The sequence below is a fragment of the Plectropomus leopardus genome, chromosome 3 (genome assembly GCF_026936395.1).
Source record: "Plectropomus leopardus strain MGB_pleo_1.0 chromosome 3, ASM2693639v1, whole genome shotgun sequence".
Classification (NCBI taxonomy): domain Eukaryota; kingdom Metazoa; phylum Chordata; class Actinopteri; order Perciformes; family Serranidae; genus Plectropomus; species Plectropomus leopardus.
Window position 1 is genome coordinate 3,467,534 of NC_142178.1, and position 17,570 is coordinate 3,485,103.

A 17,570-nucleotide genomic window follows, 5' to 3' on the forward strand; every position below is an offset into this window, starting at 1 on the left:
GTAGTTGGGTGGTAACGTTGCTATTTTCCAAGTCCAATAGCTTTTCAGTAGCATCAAGGCATGAAGACTTCTGTGTGACGTTACATAATCCTGCAGTTTAATGTGCTTGCTGCTTCACGAGACCGGGCCTACTCTGTCTCTGATTGGCTACATTGTGCTTCTTGACATGTCTTTCATGTGTCTTTCTGTGCATGTTAGAGGTAAATACAACTAACAGCACAAGCTACAGATATACAAGATACAGGACAGACAGGAGGGAGTGGACCTCACTGAAAGCAGATGGCAGACGTCATCTACACGTCAGTGTTTCCTGATAGAGCAAATCAGGACATTGTTAGACTGTAAAAGAGGGACAGCAAATATGGCTGAACAAGAGGCCAAAGGCAATGTGAAGTGCATATTTATTACTGATTTACTGAGTGGATTTGCAGTGGACAGTAGAGATATAGGCCATAACAAAGGCCAAGAGAAGAGCAAGAGATACAGAGAACAGTATGCAGGAGGAGAGGAGAGAGTCTCATACTGATGTCGTGTTATTTGCAGGACATGTTCATGTTCTAAAGTCCCATAAAAAGAAAAGTTTTTACTAAGGTCTATTTTGTTGCCTGCCTGAAAGTTTTTTCTTGTCACTGAGATAATGCTGATTTTACATAAAGTTAAAAACAAAAAGCAGCTTTGCAAGTAGTAAGCTACTTTTGGCATTTTTTGTAGCTTAGCTTGCAAAATTTTTCTGTGTAGCTTTAATGTGGTAAAACTTTATTTCGATGTAGAGTAACAGGTAGCTAAGTTTACTACATTTTCCAAGCAGCTTGCTCTGCACTGTAAATCAGAAGCAGCTGGCTCAGCTGAAGAAAGTCTCTCGTGCGCTTGCTTTTTGAGCCGCACGGTGCTGAAGCTGTGCAGATTGTGACGGTACTTTTATACGCAGCAGTTTTGGCTTCATGTGCCACTGAGCAGTTATTAAGAATGAACAGGGCCTCACATTAAATGCTATGTCCAGGTTTCTTTATACATCCAGTCATCAAACTAGCTGTTTTCACCATATTTGCAGGAAATTTTCAAAAGGAAATGTAAGTTGCCATTAAAAAATTGCAGAGGAAGAAGATGCAGCAAAAGGCATTAATTAAAAGAGCACCAGTGCATCCTAAAATGAGTGAAAAACCACATGGAAATAGATTTTTCTGCTTGTTTTATGTATTAATGTGAGGAAGGCTACAGTCTCCTCATCGCCCCACACAGATTTGAGGTTCTCTTCTGCTGCTATTTTCAGCCTCGTCAGTGGAAGCTTTAGTGGATGTTTAATTCACAAGTGCCTTGAACGTCAGGATTTAGTCTGTTTCCATTGCACTTTGTTTGCATTTTGCCTTTATGGATTGAATAACTTCTAGCTCAGCCAAGAGGAGAAAACTATTTTCAAGCATTTCAACTTTGATAGTTTGGTTTCAACTTTTGTTCCGCATAAATTGAAAATGTGCATAAACAGATGGATGGAAATCATGATAAAAGAGGCAAAGCTACCGCTCAAAATTCTTTCTTCTTTTGAAACAATCGATGCTTGATTTCAGACAGAGAGGTAGACCAAAGCTAAAGGACATATTCTATTTCAAAACCTTCCTACCTGTTAGAAGGCATTTATTTCCATTGCCACCTGCTTAAATTTTCAGCTGCGCCAACCATCGCCAAATATGAACATTTAACAAGTCACAAGTCAGACAAAGCTAAAGCTTTAGCAGTATTTCCATTACAGGATTCCACCTCTGCTGCTCTCTGTTTCCTCCTCAGTTTTCCCACCTGCAACCCCTCCATCTTCTCCTCCGTCTCCCCTTTCAATCTGCGTTTCAGAGGCCCTGAGCAGTTAAAACTTGGGTGGACATCTTTGCTTTTTGGTTATTCAGCACCTGAGTACTGTGACAGAGGGCAGCGATCCTGCTGTCCTCTTCTGACAGCTCTGCCACAGTTTTCTCAGCAGCTTTTCTGTCTCTCCTGTTCCCCACATATTTTTTTTCAAAGAAAGCTGGTTTGTTTTTTGCTCACCATCAACTCTGACCTCCTTTTATCTCCACAATCCAATGTCTAAATGTTTTTCTTAGCTCTATAATTGTCCTGTCTTTTTTTCCTAGATGTTATTTGGTGTTGAAATATTTGATTTTTTCCTGACTTTTGTGGCTCATAATATCAAATATTGTTTTTTACAAGGCTGTAGCCCTGATCCCTGTAACCTGCTGTAAAATGAAGTTAGTCATTTGATAACTTGCAAACAAAGGTTGGACTTTTAGTACCTGGCTTTTGGAGTTGAAATTGCCGACATATGTTTCTTTAAATATATATAATACAGCATATAATGTATATTATGCTAGATATAACATTTATTTATTCTAACACAGTGATGCTATAAATTATATTTAGCCAAGAGGTGATGGTCAATAATGCAAAATCATTCTAAATCTAAAGTAAACAGAATGTTCAAGTAGTAAATGCTGCTTCTCTACATTATGTTAAATATTGGACATTAAGACACAGGAATATGTAGCAAAAGAAGAGACAGAAGCATAATAAATTGTGCAATATGAATTATCGCAGCAGAAATATGCAAATACTTTTGAAATTGGTGCAACATGACCAGAGAAAAAAAATGGACTGTGGCTTTCACTTTTGATCAAGAGGTAAAAAACCAACAACTACCAGAATGCACTGCGCTGCACGAGACCAATAAATGCTCCCGCTTGTGTGTGACAAAATGCACACTCCAACCAACACATTCTCATCCCATGTTTGTTTTGCAGTGGACTTCTGCATCTTCATATTACACTCCGGGTATCGTTAAGTGCTTTGCTGTTGCCATTCCTACCCCCACTGTTATGAAACAAAGCTGGTTAAAAATCGTCAATGTAATTTCAGAGGCAATGAAGTCCACAGGCTTCAGCAGGAGGGACACTCCTCTTTAACATTGAGAACCGTGATATTTCTTCTCTGTATTCTCCCTGTACATTGTGAGAAAAAGGTCTGTGAAAGCACAAGACAAGAATTAAGGAAATGCTTTAGAAATCAATCCTCCGAACTTTTGAAGCCCCGCTATGTACAAATGAGAAGATGCTCTAAAACCGTGGCTGCCCTTGAGACATTTCTCTTAGCGGATTTGCAGCAATCCAACAAAGAATGGCGAGTGAAACAGAGGTGAGGGCCACAGCTCTTTGTAAAGAGAAGAGCGAAGTTTTCAGTTTTCTTTTGATTGCAGTCGACGAGCTTCAGAGATAGACACTGAGAGTTTAGAGAGGCGTCTGCAGCAGGATGAGGAATCTCTTCACAAGAGACACATTAACAATCTGGAGACACTGAGGACCACTTAAAGAATTACAGAAGGTATTTTGTAATCAATCTTGCAATTCACTCTTAAATTGTCTAGTCTGGGATATCTTACATTCCCTTAATGTCGTCTGATAACCTGTAAAAAACAGGCACAAATTTTGGCTTTGGTTATATAGCTAGCTAGCAAAGATATTTCTTTCTCTGCACAGCACCAACACAGCAGAGAAATATCTAAGTCAGTGTTTATCACCAAGAGTGTTTTAAACATGCTTATGTATTTTAGGGTGGATATTTCTACCTTTATTATTGACTGTAGTTAATCAAAGGTGTTTGTTCATATCATGGTAAGTTTTATCTGTCTAAATCTATTTTGTTACTCATAAATGTCTCAAATGTTTTGTCTTGCAGAGATTAAAGAAGTTAAGTTCAACAAGCTCCAGTCAAATCTAAATTGAAACAATTTACAGTAGAGTCAAGCTCTGTCATAAGCAGCAGTGGATAGAGGCTCAGTACAAGTAACACCCGTGAGAAAAAAAGTATTTAGAAGGAACTATAGTGCTTTTGATGTTGAGTTTACTTTTTACCTCACTATATTTGCCATTTATACCTTTGTTACAACTAGTCTACTCTGAATGTGGAGACTGAGTGTAGGGGGAGAGCACACAAGGAGCACCTCAACTGCAGACACCAATTTGCCAGCTGCTTGGAAGAAAAAGAGGCACCACCTTGTCTTCTGACCGACTCGTCACATAGTGTCACTCTGTCAGTGACCTCCTGCATCTACTTATGATGATTTAGGTATCCCTCTGCATCAGCTGTTTACACTCCGGGATGCCATTGCAGTGATGTCAACAAATGCACGTGGTGGGATAAAGCAGCACGGTCCTTATATTTACAGTGCGGACTTAGGTGAGGTTAGGATTAGGCACCAAACTTAAGGATGGTAAGGTTTACGCAAAAGAAGCACATGTTAAGGTGTGGAAAAAAAACACACATCCACACTGGAAGTGAACCTCGGAAAGTCAGTTGTTTGTGGGACCCATCCACCTCCTCACCCACCCACCCTATAAGTGCACTCGCACACCTTGTATTATGTCGATGTCATCAGCGTTATTACCTGACACTGTCCTTCAGCATTTCACGCACACACAACCGGTTCTGTCCAGCTGTGTTCTCAAGTGATGTCACCCGTGTGTGTTGCATGTAGACGCACCTGCTGCCACCCAGACATCCTCCAGCATCTGATAATAACGCCACTGGTTCTGTCCGAGCACATTCTCACATGCCGCAATCCAGCTGCATTCCAGTTGGATGCAGAAGGTGGCTTTTGGCGTCCTGAACACTGAAAGCACAGACAGAGCAGCACTATTTAATGAGTTCAGAGGGAGAAGGGGAAGATTTTGACCATGACGCAATGATGATGAAGCATAACCTAGAATAAGATGCAGCTTCCAGCGACAATTCCTGACTATATCTGGCTGCAGTTTTCATACCAAATCTAGAAAAGAAAATAGGAACATGATGAGCTGCTGAATGCATCTCCTAAAAACTCCAGAGATTCCCAGTTTTCAGAGGTGTAAACTCATAAGGAGTGAAAAAGGTGATGAGGAAAGCAACCATGCAGACTGGTGCTGTCCAAACTTTCTCCAATGCTGTTTAGCTCATCCAGACCTTTTATTCTGTGTAGTAGGAGGGATTCAGCTTAGTTTAAGCGGTTTATTATAAAACAGAGAGAGAGTGCATCCTCGGTATGTTTGTGAGAATGTACGCAGGAACATTGTCACAGATGCTTGACTGCACAGAATCACAGGGACTGGCTACAGATTCATACTTTGCTTTTTCTGTGGTCCAAAACGATCTCAGATTCTCTCAGATGAATTACTTCCAAGAGAAGGAAGAGACGAAGTGCTTTCGGTCCCTTTCATCCCGGAGGTTTCCTCCAGGTGATTTCTCACCACTTGGTTTAACCATCAAACAGTGTTTCATGTGGTCCTGAGCTCTTCTTGCACTGAAAGTCTCTCCAGACATGAAATATTAACTGTATGTCTGTCTGTGTCTCCCTCCTGGAACAGCTACAGTACACCTGCAGGGCCCTGCGGTGCTTTTCAGCTGGAATCAGATTAAAAGGGCCAAGACAAAAATCACGTCACACAGAGCTCCACAGAAGATGAACAGAAAGAAGCACTTCCTCTTTTATGTGCCTCTCTGACTGAAGGTAACACTCTTTGATGCATTCGGGACACTGTGTGCTCATGTACAGGTGAAGATGTGTGTTTGTGTGCATTGGTGTGTGTGCTGGCAGCGGGTGAGAATTCCCAAGGCTAACATGCAGGATTTCCTTGGAAATTCAGTTTTGGTGAGGAGTTTCATCTCCGTCTGCCTGACTCTGTCCTCTGCTTGGCTGTCTCCTGGCGTTCTTCTCCTCCACCTGCTGTGCTGCTCTTATGAGATGAAGTGCAATTTGACGCTTCAAGTGTCAAGTGTGTGTCACAGACTAAAAGCCACAAAGATTTTCAAAGACTTAACTTGTATAACCTGCATTTTTGGCCACTTAGGGACAAAGGAAAGTGGCTGTTAACATGACCCTGACATGTTATCTATCTATGTTGTATGTGTGAATTTTCTCAGCGGATAGATCTTTATTTACACATCTAGCGGATACAGAACAGCATTAGCAGTCATTTAGTTTTGTGTCGAGTTAGTGTGAGGTTTGGGTTTAAATGCAGCACTCTGAATATATATATATATATATATTTATACACCTTTTCAGGATAAGTAAAAACTTGAAAGATAAGGGCTAGCATTCTGATTAATGTTTTCACTACTTTTCCAGTTCTATTTTAGTTTCCATCCATTCTCAGGAAATATGTCTCCTTAGCTGCTCCACTATGCTTGTCAACTTGTCACTACCTTTGTCTGTCTGCTGTTTGCTGTCATACAGGTAGTGAACAGGGCATTGTAATAGTGATTATTTTGTAAGGGTTTTTTTTTTGCTGTTGATGTTGATGATGTTTGTTTTTGTTTTTGGTCTTAGGCCTGTGTCAGATGTCCTTGTTAGTTTCAGGGCTGCAAACTCATAAGGAGTGAAAAAGTTGACAAAAATGCAAATCCTCTAAGGAGGATCTGGGCATATGTCCTCTCGGGAAGAAATTCTTTAAAATATCAGCTTTAAAATGTGGATTTCTACTTCATTTCAGCATAAAGATCAAGGAAAAAACCCACCCAAGAACATTACTTCAGGCCACTAAAGTGTTGCAAACAGGATTTAGATATGACATTTATTAATTGATTTTTACAACCACTACAACTAAAAATGATCTGTCACAAGGTGATTTCAATCTAGCTTCTGTTGTTTTCCCATTTCTTAGGCAACCAAATTTATGCTTCTTTAGCAAGCATTCTGTTTAACTACATCAAAAAGGTCCATTCAGCTGATTGTTTACATTATTGGCATTTATTTTAGAGATGCACTGATTGTGACACTCTGAGCTGACAACAATTTGTCATACAGCCAATAACAAAGATTCTTATTTTTTAAATTTTGTTTTGATTTATTCCCCTTTTTTGCCAGAGAAACAGAGACAAAAAAACTAAAACTAGCATTGCATTACACAAAGTCAATCATACGCATTTCTTAAAACCTAAAATAACCGTCTTTCACATTAAAATGATGTATTTAATAACTGTTTCAAAAGGCTTTTAACTATATGTATCATTATTTTCTCTCATATCTTCTTTTATATCGCTGTGAAAACATCAACACATTTCTCCCTCAAATAACTTCTAATTCAATTTTCTTGCCATAGATTAGATGGATAGATTTGTTGTCCATAATTTAGCATTATCAGCTATAGTGCTAGACATTTCAGTCAATCTAGTCTAGCCCAAACCAATATTTTTCTGTCATGTTAATCAATCTAATTTGAGACTTTTCTTTTTATGATGAATCATTACTCGTCCCGCTACAGTTTCACAACAGCGTCCCCCTGTGTGTGACCGACTCTTGCAACACCGACCATGCACACACACACACACACTCACACACACATACATATTAGCTGAACAGTCTTTCATATGATGTGTCGTCTTTATTGTCAATGACAATGAAGACAGATTTAAGTACAGTTTTTGTTTTTAAACTACATTTCAGTCTCACCAACAGTATTACATGTTAATACAGTCACAGCTGGCATTTAACGATGTCGGTGCTGTCTTCTCATCTTCTCATCTTAGTCATGGAGAAAGAGGTTGTTGACGAACATTTATAGCGATATTTTTCATCAACAGACTGAAAACAGGTTGATAAGGGCTTTTTTCACAGAAAGCAGCTGCCTGCTGTGTCCAAACCTGCTGTGAACAAAAACCAAAACAACGGGCTGATGCTAAATGTTTCATAGAGCCTGCAGAGTTGGTTGATACATATCTGTGGGTTCATCACTACCACGCTTTTTATATACGCACAGCCATTTGATCTATCGCCATAAAATAATGATTATAGAAGCTTTAAAGGGGAAGTTCACCCCCAAATGAAAAATATATACTTTCCCTTGTTGGTGCTTTTTATCAGTCTGGATTGTTTTGGTGTGAGTTGCAGAGTGTTGGAGATATCGGCCATAGGGATTTTATCCCCAAATTAATAGAACTAGATGGCATTCAGCTTGTGGTGCTAAAATTGCCAATGCATTTGAAAAACTCAACGCGATGTCTCTTTCAAGAAATCATGACTCCACAGGCAATCCACAGATCTTGTTGTGAGCAGATTCATGTTTGCAGTATCATCATTCAGGAGGGAGTGTGCATTTATTGATTTATGAAAGATGTTCATTACAGTGCAAGTTATTAACATTAACATGTTTTTTCTTGACTAAGCTGTAAGATTAGCTAGCTCAGTGGTGCTAGGTAGGTTTTTATAGCAGGAAAAGCACAGGTGTAATCTTATTAGGGATGGCACAGTTACATTAAGTGTACAGGTGAGCCAGGGTCCTGGAACCAATCCCCCAGGAAGTGCGCCACACTCTGATGCTAAATTTACGTAGTGGCTGAAAGTGGAACTACAGCGTCATGTGATGCACACTGGCCAAAAAAGACTTTTCCCCGTTTGCCTAACATTGGGAAGGACATCCTTAAATCACTGGATAATTTTTTTTGAGACATGTTGACTTTTCATGACGCATTTTTAAATAGCCATGATTAAAAGTCCTTAAGATGTTAAATACAGTTGTAATTACTATGGTTAATTACACCTGTGTTTTCCTGCAATGACGAGTGAAAATATGGACCTTGAAAAAAGACCTTTTATGAACATTACAATATTACATTTTTGGCTAAGGTTGATATCTAAACCTTCTTGTGTTTTTTCTTGGTTTCTTATGTGTTACTTTTAATACTCTTTCTTGGTGATCACAAGAAATTTCTGACAGCACATCACAAAAAGTGTGTCGTACGGTGGTGAGTACCCTCAGAAGGTGACTTCTTTGCTTGTTCATCAATGTGAAAGTCAGTTTGAGGCCCGGCTAAGTGGAACAGGGAGGAGAAGAGATTCTCAGGAGTCCCTTAGGGGAGACGTGCACATGAGAGAAGACCAGAGGAGGGATTTTTAATGAATCTCTGAGCTACCTGTGTGTGGTTAGAGGGAGGCGAGGGATTTTTGCAGTGTGCATAGGGCTCAAGTTGTCTTTCTTTGGGACATCACAGCAGTAATTGGTAAGGGGGTTGGGAGAAATCGACCCTGAATAGCTTGGCCTTTAGCCCACATATAGCCATCTCTGGTTCATGAAGTCATGTTCTACTGCAGAGCATCAAAACACTTGTTTTTCTCTTTAAGGATGATTGCAATATGACTGCTTGTTTGTGTTCATTTTTTAGACTTGCTTTTAATCTGAAATTCTATGCATGCGCCACATTTAAAGATAAATTAATTGTTTTTGTGCTGCTGCATTCCTTTCTGCTACAGTACATTTTTGTGCAGAAGGAGTTTGATGTTTTTTTTTTGGCAAAGTTGCAATAGGACATCAATATTACACTCCATTCACCATGATATATTAATGTGCTGGTCAAGAGTGGCGATGCTAGTTGAGAATCATGTTTCTTCATGATTCCTGCTTCACCATGTCAGAAATCACAGGACTTTCCCTAAGAGACCAGTGTGAATTCTGAGTCATTTTAAGGCATGTCCTCATCATGTTTCTTTTCCCAACCTTTACCATTGGAAGATAATTCCCCTTAACTTACCCTCAGGACCACTACATTAATTAAATAATTTTATGCTAAGGAAGCGATATAATTCTTGGGGCATTGATTTGTAGGATATCATACCAACTGTTGTGTAAGATTTATGAACCATCGTTGATACGTTGAACTTTCATGACGTGCTCTCGGGTCCTTCTTTTGGGAGGGATTGGGGGGGTCCTCATAGGTATCAAACAAGTCCAGCTCCAACATAAATATTTTTAACCAGTAGCAAATGTTCCAGCAGGCAAAGCAAAGTAACATGCCACAGCGAGCTGGGGGTCTGCAGTTATTCAAAAGTTCTCTTATTGTAACAAATCCCTTCAAAAGATCTTAATAAAGGGGAGCCCCCATGGCAGGGACACCAAACAAGGTCCACAGCATTCCCTGATGGAGTCCGCTTTGGGCCCGAGGCTTGCATGTCTTCTCCATCATCTCTCTTTCTCCTTTCTGTCGTCCCTTTGAACCAACCAAATACCCAAAGCAAGTCAGTGTTGCAAACTTGTCACCTTACACTGAAATTTGCTGTTTTTAATGAAATATAGGTCATTTGTTTGATTCATGTGGAGGCAATGAGTGGGTGACAGGTTGCACTGTATCTGCACACTGTGTGGCAGAATGTCACATTTGACAATAATTGTATCGCAGTTCTTTGATTGATACTTGCTGTCCAACATAGTTGTGCTCGCTCTATATAGCCGGCGGCTTGGCTTTATTATCAGTGGCACTGGTTGAGTAATGTTACCACAGAAAAGAGTTTTACGCTTTCTGCAAGGAGAGTGTGGTGGCAAATTGCTGAAGTAGATTAGAACGATGGAAGTTTCGTTTAAAAGAGAACTAAAGAGAACTGAGAACTAACGCTTCTCAAATAAATGAATGAGGAGAGATTAACAGCAACACCAGAAGTAGTCACTGTGCATATACATATAAAAAACAAAACTTAAGAAGAATTTAGTCCAATAATACTTTTCAATTTCCCTTGCTGGCAAGGCTTAATTTGTGCCAGATCCTGCCGGACCTCCCACGTTGAGACCGGAACATATTAAATTGGATCCTGCTTCACTATGAAAATATGTAAATAGATTTTTGTTTGACATTTAATGTTACCTGTGTTGTAAGCCTTTATTTTCCACTGAAGTCACACAAAAATCCTTTGTTTGCCTATTTTAGAAGCATTTTAAATTGTATTTTAAAAGAGAGAAAGAGAGGGCACTTCAGGTCACGCAGCACACAAAGTTTGGGAATTTTGTGCTCATCATGTGAGCTGATGTTGTGATTTGAAACTGTGGTTTGAATTAAGATAGCCTGCCCTCAGCCGCAGGAGGAAACTGGTAAAATGGCAGAGAAAAAGAAAATGATGTTTGCTGAATTTCCTTAAACTAGCTGACCAGTCAGACCCTGAGCAGGCCAAATTCAGACCCAGGTGTGGTGATTGCAAAAGGACAAAGAACTGTGTGAGACATGGAGTAAAGAAACAAGCAGGGGAGAGGAGGCTGAGGGCTCTGTGGATGTTTTATGGCCTGTTTTGGACAAATAAGCATGAAAGCAGGAAGGATTTTTTATTGCTGGTCTCTGCTGTGTCTGTGTTGATTACTGGCACTCCAGAGTGTTGGTGCTGTCCGCTGTACTGAAACAGAATGAAGGTACAGATTGACAGATGTCATTTAGCCTGCTTGATCTTCGTGGTTCTTAATAGAAAATTCGACCCTAACTCCTAATTTCCCCCCATTGTAGAAACCTGGCTGTAGGTACAAGACAGAGTTACCATAGAAAGCATGTGCTGCAAACTGTTAACAGCTGTTTCTGAGCATCTCATCCTGCTGATTTTGAGTGAACAGAATAGTCTGAGTAACAAATCTATATAAATATTACTCTATTTGTGAAGACAGTGTTGTTTAGGTTTGTTTAGTTGTAACAGCGAGCACTCATGCAGTCTGAAATGTTGCATACACTGTGGATTTTTTTATGCGTTCCCAGAGCATAAAGAGAAGATGCAGAACATGATGGCTGTATCAGATTTTGGCTAAAGATGCAATACTATATGTGATGGAAGGATTTCTTCATCTTTTGTTGTTACAGTAGAATACATGGTGCTTGTTGTGAAATGCACAGGCTTCTTGAAAACAATATACTCCAGTTACAGTGATGTAAAGCACTAATGGACTGCAGAAACCTCACTGTAAAATCCTTTCACTGTTTCCCTCTCCATCACATGACTGATTGTTGTCTCATGGTGCTTCTCTCAGCCTAAACCAACTTGTCATCCATCCAACAGACTCGCACGCACAGGTGAGCACATGGTGTTAGAAACACATCAGTAAGGATATTTTTGTCCTGTATTCTCCTTATCTATCATCGCTCACAGTCCTCTTTATTCCCTCTCCTCTCATGTTCTCTCAGCATGAAGCTCATCTATCCGAGGAAGACCTGGGTCTTTTCCTCCTGCTTGCATTTGAAGTCTCCTCTCTCTATGCCTTGTCATCGTGCGCTTTGCAGCCACATGGCTTCTGCTTGGCTTTCACTCAGTTGCTGAATCATCGCTTTGATTCCCTTCGTTCTGTCTGTTTCCCTCCATCATCCGCCAGCTCGCAGTCCCCAGCCGCTGATCCAAGAAAAAGTTGCTGCTTCTCTCTGCTTGCTTATGTAATTCCAACTTATTTATATGTTATATTATGTAATGTTTTTGCTGCAGTGGCAAACAATATCCTTGCCAGTGAGGTTTTATGCAGAGATGAATCATGTGGACCAACAGTCCTCACTACTAATGAGTAATCAGCAGGGCTTGTTAGGACCATGAGGGCATTCGTTGGCATTATAACCGCACTGGTGGGTTAGCTAGCTCTCCTGGCCCTCACTGTCTTGATGAAGCTTTATAGTACGCAGCCAGCATTTGAACAAAGCTCATTTAGCAGCAGAGATTTGGCTTTGTTGACTTTGCATTACCATTTAATACAACAGATGTCTGATTTAGAGTTACATCTGCAGTCGTGCTGTTGCTGTACACTTTAAAGCTGCGCCTTCTGTTCACTTTAGATGCCGAAACTGGATTTAGGAGACTTCTGAGAAAACAACGAGTCTGAGAAAATAACCTGATGATGTTAATGGAAGGTCTAAGCAACAGATTTATAACCAAAAAAAAACTGCCTTTTGAGTTTTGAAAGAAAGGACCTGTTTTAAGCAGGGAGGTCAAAATAAGAGACAGTGTCACCATATAAATATAGATAGATAGATAGATCATGTTTCCTCTGATGAACCCACACCGACGGGTCCATTCTCTCTCCCTGAACGCTTCAGTCTTCCCCTCATCCAAACAGCAAGTACTCTACCTTTTGCTGATATGTTTACTTTGGTGGATATCATAGCAACCAGACACAATCAAAGCATCTTAGCTGAAATAAAATGCTTCAGCTGGGTGTTTCCTGAGCAGCGCCTTCTGTGTTTTAGCTGGAAAAAAAAGCTTTGGTGGACGCAGGGCCTTGATTCTTGTTGTAACCCTTTAAGACTTGTGGGGGGTTACTTATTTCCACTGTGTGTTTTAATGCACAAGCGTGCATGTTTTTATGTTAAAGGAGGGGCGGTCAAACAATTAATTTTTAAATTTGTCATTAATTGTAGAATTTCTATGCTTAATTGTGATTAATCATATTTTTTAATCGCATGTTTTAAATGTTGTTATTTAGCATTTCAAAACAGTTATGAAATTCATATAAACAAGGTGAAGCAATTCTGACCATATTTGTCTTGATTAGGAATAAAATGACTCATGGGTACCCACAGAACCAATTTTCATTGAGATATCTTGAGGTCAGAGGTCAAGGGGCCTCTGTAAACTGACCACATCATTTTTGCATCACCAAAATGTAGTCTGAATTTGGAGTGTATGCTAATATATGATATGATACATGGATCATCACTAAAAGTCTCTTTAAAACTCAGACCAGTGCATCTTCTTAAAGACGGAATGCCACCAAGGGATAAATGCAAGTTTAAAAAATTAACGCATTAGTTACTGACTTTAATTGCACCGTGATAAATGCCTTAATGTTGACAGCCCAAGTTCCAAGTAGGCTAATTATGAGAAGTTCTCGTTTGCCATTAAGTGTCACTAACAGGCATGTAGAATCCAATAATATGAGCATGAAGAAATCCAAGAATCCTGCACACTGTCAATTACTACTACTCACTTTTAGTAAAGTTGCAACTTCGTCAGGTAAAATTAATCTGGTCAGACAGCAGGTTACAGATGAATGGGGTTAAAATGTTATGTCATAAAGGAGTGTGTGTGTATGTGTGTATTCTATATCCCAGTGAATATGGATTTTTTTTTAAAAATCACAGATGACCTAATTACTTTGCATGTCTGTTGGCTTTGTTCCCAGATGGAGGCAAGGCGAGTGGGCAGGTGTGTGTGTGTGTGTGTGTGTGAGAGAGAGAGAGAGAGAGAGAGAGAGAGAGAGAGAGAGAGAGTGCTAGTTTAATATGTCACTTATGTTCCCTCACTCCCCAGAGGCCACATGGAGGGGCGAGTAACCGGCCTCACAGAGTGGCAGATTTGGGCCAATTAAGCTGGAACTGATGCATATATACACAAATTGACACACACACGCGCACACACACACACACACTCACACACAAACACACATACTGTAGCTGTAGCTCTGGCCCGACCTGACAACACCCTGTGGATACACCCTCCTGATCTTTCATACACACACAGACACTGTTCCCTTTTGTTCCACATTTCACAGGCACTTAACCAGGTACTCAGCCTGTTTTCTGTCCACACACACACACACACACACACACACACACGTTGCAGCAGTCCTGTCTCTTCTTTCCTCTCACATGCAGAACATACACACATATCTCCTGCAGTACATTTCTAACTTTTGTCCTCGACTTGGTGTTTTTTCTCCTCTGGATAAACGGATTGATCCGATCCTGCACAGATTCCCCTCCAAGGGAAATCTGCTTGGGAATATTCATATCAAACATCGCTTGTCCTCTCCTCCTCTCAGACTGTGACTCTGAACATCGGCTTAATGTCATACAAGGCTGAGAAAAGCTCCAGTACATCTGTAGCTGAATATTCTCCCTTACTTAAATCCCCACAGTGAGACAGCAACACAGGCTACTTACTCTGAGCACAAGCTCCTGCTGTGTGTGTTTGTGTGTGTGTGTGTGTGTGTGTGTGTGTGTGTGTGTGTGTGTGTGTGAGAGAGTGTGTGTGTGACTGTGTGTCTGTGTGTGTGCTCACATTTAAGCAAACAGGAAAGTCAGGGATTGTTTTTTTTATTTTGTTTTTGTCATGAATGCCCGCCCGCCTGCCGCACCAGCAGACACAACCGCAACAGAAATTCTCGATCCCGATTCAGGCTCGTTCAATTATTCATACTGCTATTGCGGTGCTCTGGCACAGGGAGAGGGAGGGATGGAGGAGGAGAGAGGCTGCGAAGGATTGGAGGGAGAGAGAGGGAGAAACAGAGAAGAGGAGGGGGGTATTTCCTAAGAAAGGAGGCTTTACAGATGGAATATGTATGTGTACCCAGTAGCAGCATCTACTCTGTTTCACTGCTGTCAGCCCGGTCCTGCTGCGCCTCCTCTTATAACCTCCCTCATCTCCTGTGACTTTCTCCCCCTCTGCCCTTTATCTTCCTCGCATTGCTCCATTTGATCTGTCTTTCTTTTTTACATCTCCTCGTTTTTTTCCCTTCTCCTTTTCCAGACACTTTCCTGTTCACCTCATCTGTCACTCTCTATCATTTTTATTTACACCAGTGATCCTCAACTTAAGGCTCCTTGCCTCCAAAAGGGTACCAAGTTGCCCGACAAACATTTTCTAACTCACATTAGAAATAAAGCGATTCATACTGGGAATTGTTTTTGCTCTTTTAGTATACATAAGGTGCCAGAGTGCATAAAACAGCATCAAAATAGAGATTTTTTTAAGTGCAGATTTAAGCCCGTAATATCCTAAAATCTTAGAAATGTCCTGAAATCCAGAAACACCCTAAAATCCTGAAAATGTCCTAAAATCCAATAAATGTCCTCAAATCATAGAGATGTCCCTAAATTCTAAAAATGTCCATTCTAAAATTTGAGAATTGTCCTAGAATCTGAAAATTGTCCTAAAATTAGAAATGTCCTAGAATCCTCGAAACATTTTTAAATTCACTTCTGAATTCCAGAAATCCAAAATGATCATCCAAAAAAATCTTTAAAATGTCCTAAAATGTGAGAAATATCTTATAATCTGAGACCAGTCCTAATTTAAAATGTCTCCAAATCCTAGAAACATCCTTAAATCCTAGGAACACCCTAATATCCCAGAAACGTCCTAAAATCCCAGAAATGTTTTAAAATCTGAGAAATGTCAGAGAATTTGAGAATTGTCCTAAAATCAGAAATGATCTAAAATCCTAGAAACATCCCAAAATAAAAGAAATGTCCTCAAAGCCGACAAATGTCCTAAAATCCAAGGAATATCCAAATCTTAGGAACATATGTGGGGCCCCCTGTCATTTAAAAAAAAAAACCCGAGTCAAGCCAGTATCCTCAGTTGACACACCTTCATGCTCCATGACACTTTAACTCGTCCCCTCCTCAGGGCCCTGATCACACAATGGGCCCCACTATTAAAGTCCTCAAAACTCAAGGGAGAACCGCGGTGTTAATCTCGATCCAAGGATGCTTTGTAGTGCTCATCCTGCTGACCTTGAATATGTGATCCACAACCTGTACTCGGTCAAAATCATTGTTCAAACCTTTTGACCTGTATGTCTCCAGGCACCTCATTTTCCTTCTTTTGACACTTGTGCTTTTACTTGTTATCCCCTCTGAGATCCTCCTGTCCACACCCTTTTTTCATGTCAATGCAGCAGACCACTTTCAGCCCCCGCCTCTGCCTCCCTGTTATGGAAATCACTGGCCTCCTCTGGTGGATGGCCCGTTTCTGTGAGATATAGGCTGTAAACTGGCTCCCCAGTGACAGGGAGAGAGAGAGAGAGAGAGAGAGAGAGAGAGAGAGAGAGGAAAAGAAGAAGAAGAAGAAGAAGGCAGTGAGGAAGGGAACATGAGCGAGTGCAAAGAATTTGTGGGGAATGTGGGAGGCTGAGCATGCAGGAGGGCAAAATGAAGAAAAAGCATTCGCCTGCTGAGTTGGGTTCACAGTGAGAGAAATAAAGATGATGAAGCAGGAGGATGGAATATTAGAGAGAGAAAGCTGCAGGGAGAGAGATGGGCTTATAAAGTAAAGCACACAGTGCACAGGAACATGTGTGGGAACCAACAGCAGCAGTATGACTCCTTACTGTACACCTCTGTGTCATGGTTACCATGGAAGTCCTTGCACCACAGCACTTTGTGAATGGTTTAGAGGTTAATTGTGTTATTATGACTTAATAAATCACTTACTAATTCTGTTTTGATCAATTTAAGGTCCTGAAAACATGACTTAGCTATGACATTAAATATTCACGACTAAACGAAGGATAATCATTTTTAGGCTTTTAATTATTAAGAGTTTAACACTCAAAATAAAGTTAATATGATAATTCAGACTGTTTTGTGAGATTTGACTGACTGTGACTGTACTACCCACTGACTGTTACTAACTAACACATTAAAAATAAGGAAATTTGCAGTTGGTGTTCTATCCTCCACATGGCACTTGCTTTGTTTTTATGCCTCTGCTACCAGTGATAGCCGAGGCCAGAAGCATCATGTTTTAAGGTTGTCTGTCTGTTTGTCTGATTCTCATAAATATCTGAAGATTGTTTCGATGTAATGATGACATTTGGCACAAAAGTCAACTTGGACTCGATGAACTGGCTCAATTTTGTTGGGCAAAGGTCACTGGGACTTTGCATCTTTCTCATTCTCATGAGCACAATATCTCAACAAGTCCTTGAGGTTTCCTCAAATTTGGCACAAACGTCCTCTTGGACTCATGACTGAACCCAATAGAAGCTGGTGATCAAAGGTCACTGTGACTATGCATCCATCTCATACTTGTGTTTGCCATATTTCAAGATCAC

The 17,570-nt window shown here is 40.4% G+C and overlaps 1 protein-coding gene across 1 annotated transcript in view; it reads left to right on the top strand.

Moving 5' to 3' along the window:
- LOC121942501 (endonuclease V-like) overlaps nt 1–17,570 on the top strand; it is a 145,197-nt gene that overhangs the window by 116,791 nt on the left and 10,836 nt on the right. The window contains exon 9 of the transcript XR_015776169.1: nt 5,379–5,521. The gene's annotated coding sequence lies outside the window, so the exon portion shown is untranslated. The remainder of the gene's footprint in view (nt 1–5,378; nt 5,522–17,570) is intronic.